The sequence below is a fragment of the Onychomys torridus genome, chromosome 1 (genome assembly GCF_903995425.1).
Source record: "Onychomys torridus chromosome 1, mOncTor1.1, whole genome shotgun sequence".
Taxonomy (NCBI): Eukaryota; Metazoa; Chordata; class Mammalia; order Rodentia; family Cricetidae; genus Onychomys; species Onychomys torridus.
The window spans coordinates 154,531,709-154,535,841 of NC_050443.1; positions in this window are offsets into that span (position 1 = coordinate 154,531,709).

Genomic DNA, 4,133 nt, shown 5'->3' on the forward strand with positions numbered 1-4,133 from the left:
TTTTTGACCCTACACACTAAATTTATTGATAATGTCTACTTAGAAAGACATTTTAAAACGTACATCACAAGGTGGCCACTGTGATGCATTTTGTTTTCAAACAGGAAGTCTTGAAGTCCAAGCAGGATCCAGAAAGCCAATGGGGAAACAAGATGTCGAGATGTTGGTGTGTGATCTGATTTCTGCCACCCAGATGGGACGTTGATGGCAAGGAAATGATTCTAGAATGCATGCATTATGGAGGCGGGGGAGGGAGGGCAGGGAAGCAGGAAGTATAAGCATGATGCTAATGCTGGAGTATGGTGGCCAGAAGTGACCCATTGACGTATGAGAACATGTAGAGGAAAGAAAACATCAACGAAGTGAAGAGGCCTCACGTCGAACTACTAGAAAGATTGATGTTTGGGAATAGAAGACAGTCCCTGCTAGGGATCAAGAGAAAGGGGTGGTGGTGGTGGCGGTGACTAACCGCAGCATGGGTATGGGGGTACAAGGGAGACAGTGAAAGTATTCTATAGAATTATATAGGTAGATATATGTTCCTGTATATTTCTTCAAAACATATAAAACTGCATAAAGCGCAGGTGATCGTGATGAATCAATGCAGAAGAGGAGACTGAGGTCGGGGAGGCAGGGCATACGCAGGATGAGTGGGGGAAGCTATTCCGGAAAGAAATCTTTGTGCCTTCCTCATATCTTTGCTGTGAACAAGAAAAAAAAAAAATCTAAAGACTGGGGGGAAGAGTGGCAGCAGGCAGTGTGCCCAGGAAATATGACACCACCTTTGTTCCAGTGGGCCAAGGGGCTGGGAAAGGTGGGGGAGGAGCTCCGAACTGTAAGGGGATTTAAATGCTCTCCACCACAGCTCCACTTTCACTCTCTGCAGCCAGCCCAAGGTTCTGGCTGTCTGCCCTGACTGCTCACATGGCCTTCATTCCAAAATGCGGGTCCTCGCTTCAGCTTTTTAAATTCCGACCGCACTGGCATTAGCGAAGAATGTGACAAAGCAGTTGACATGGTGACATATATCCCTAAAAGGATAGATACATTTTTTTCCCCTAGTAAGATTGTGTCCAAAAGTAAGGAACATGAGTCAAAGTAGAAATAGAACAGGATGAAGCGGTTGCGTTCTCAAGGAGGAAGCAAGCGGCAGTTGGGTCTGCTAGTGTAACTTTATTGTCCCTTAGAAGAAGGCTGCCAGTCCATGACTCCTTAGAGATGTGGAGAGTTGGAAGGAACAAGGAGGAAAAAGGATTCAATTGGGTCCTCAGAGCATGACTTCATATAAAACGTTCGATACCTGTAATTTATGAGGTAGATGCCCATCTCAACTCCCAGGAACAGAAAGGGATAAACTCTATTACAGTTTTTCCAGAACCCTCTCTCTGTCCTTTTCCAATCACCCAGTTCTTTTTCCGCACTTTAAGTACAAACTTAACACCATTAGTATTCCCTTTAGGGATTGGGTTCAGTAAAGCCAGGCCAGGCTGGGAAACAGAGCTGCCATTAGAAGGCATAAGCCCAGGTATGCGCACTCTCACGTTCTCAACGCTTCAAGGTACAGTCGTCCTGTTGGTAAATAGCTGAACGATGCCATCAGAGTCGGTTCCTTCTGAATTTCCCACGGCAGCCACGTGGACCACAACTACAGACTGCCTTTTTCACTTTCCTAATGTGAACTTGCAGGTGGCCTGTGATGTATCATCCAGGAGTGCATGCATACTGGCAGGAAGGATGAGGGAGAAGGTTGCTTTACGCTTGGCCAGTTCCAAGCTACTCCCTTGTTAAGCCAATCAGACAGCTGCACAGAGAGTGGAACATGAAAAGAGGAGCTGACCACCCTTAAGTACCAACACCAGGACCTTTCACTCTTAGGATGACTTGGTGCCTGTTGACCCTGTCCCAGGTTCTCAAGCTTAGCTTATTTACTGTTGCAAGGTAAGCCCAGCATCCATGCTGACAGCTGGAATGCTACTCACCATGGCTTTATGCTTTATTGGGCTGTGTGGTGGTTTGAATGACAATGGTTCCCGTAGGCTCACAGGGAGTGGCACTGTTGGAGAGGATTAGGACCTATGTATGACTTTGTTGGCAGAAGTTTGTCACTGAAGGTGGGCTTTGAGGTTATAGAAGCTCAAGCCACACCCAGTGGCTTACTCACTTCCTGCTGCCTGCCAATCCAGATGTCAGACTCTCAGCTACCTCTCCAGCACCATATCTGCCTCCATGCTGCCACGCTTCCTGCCATCATGATAATGGACTAAATCTCTGTAGGCCAGCCTCGATTAAATGCTTTCCTTTATAAGAGTTGCCATGGTCATGGTGTCACCTCACAGCAATAGAAACCCTAACTAAGATAGGCTGGATCCATCAGGACCCTGCTTTTAAAGCAACAACCTAAGGGGTAAGTGAAAATGTCAGCAGTTTGACTATAACTATGAAGAAGCCTTCCCTTAGAATGATTAGACAATTAAACTTAAACACCCTACCTGGGTGGGCCAGGCTCACAGGATTGTCTCTAAGAAACTGGAGTTAAAAGAGGTTCAGGCCTCTTGGGGAATACACATAGAGCATGAGACTGTGAGACCATGGCTTCATGGAAAATCCTGCTCTCCACAGTGCTGAGAATTCTGGACCTCAGTCAAAGCAGTGATGCCTCATCTCTTCAGAGAAAGGTAGGGACAATAGTCAAATATTGAGGACAGTGGGGACATTCGATCTTTGGGGACCAGTTACCCTTCTCCTCTTCGACGGCAGTTGAGTACCCCTTATTCCTTATGCATATTCTCCTCTTGCTTCAGCTAGTTAGCATGGGTTTCCAACACTGGCTGCCAGTGTTACACACTGGCAGATTTTCTCACTCTGACAGCTGCCCGACCAATGACCAGAAACTGAATGGCCCTGACTGTATATTCTGCCTCCATGTGTCACCTTGTTCCTCAAGGATTTCTGGCAGTCAGTCTGACTCAGCCCTTCAAGATTCAGTATTTCTAGAAGCTACCACTTTTGTGTGGCCCTAAATTCACCATGGCATCCTTCTAGATTGGGGTGGGTGGGCACACATTTATCTCCTGTTTGTTGTCAGAATTCTGGGTCTCTTGGCTCAATCCTTTCCCATCCTCTTACATCCACTTTCTGAGGTGGCTTGTAATTTCTGGCAGATGGTGGTGCAAATCTAGTGAATACACCTTCTTCCCCCAATACCTCAAACTCTCCCACCCTCTCCCTAATTCTAGCCATGTCCTTTCCTCCCCCTTTGCTTTAACTCTTTGGACATTAAACCCTTTAATGCTTTTCTTTAGACGCATTTGATTTTTATTACCATAGACTGTTAGTTGTTTTTAAATATCATCGCGAGAGGCCTTTGATGAGACTTACCACATTGCAAATGGTTTTTAGGCTGAGCACATGTGAAAGTCCTTCCTATGTGCTTTTGTTACTTTTCTTATTGCTGTGACTAAGTACCTGAAAAGAAGCGATGTGAAGGAGGAAGGATTTCTCCTGCCTCACGGTGGTAGGGGATCATTCCATCATGGCGGCAGCAGCAACAGGAAGCCAGCTAGTCACCCGAACTCTGAATTAGAGCATAAACAGGAAGTAGGACTACCCTCTAATGCCGTAAGGCCCACCCCCTCAGTGACCCAGTTCCTCCAGCTAGGCCCTATCTCCCAAAGATTCCACAACCTTCATAAATAACACCACCATCTGAGTACCAAGCATGCAAACGCTAGGGCCTATGGGAGACCTTTCACATCCGAACCACAATGCTACATTTTCGAACTTAGTGAGAGGCAAAGCTCAGTGTCTTACCTAGAAGCTCAGAGGGGCCGTTATTCACTCTTCCAGTCTTGCTTGCTGCTAGGGCTTAAGCACCCAAAGGCCACTTGTCCAGTCCACACCTCGTACCACTGGCCAAAAGCTAACTAGGAAAGAATGTGGAGGCATGGTTTCTCCATCAATTGGTAGCAATCATGGCAGCAACAAGTACTGGGAGATGGGTTCATGGCAGAGATGCTGTGGTGGGATCAGTGCCCCTTGTCAGGTGCAGTGGTATCTAAACCAGCCAGCTTCCAGGACATGCTCAAAGCTGTGATCTGTCTGAGCAAGTCTTCTTTGTACCTGTTCAAGTTCTA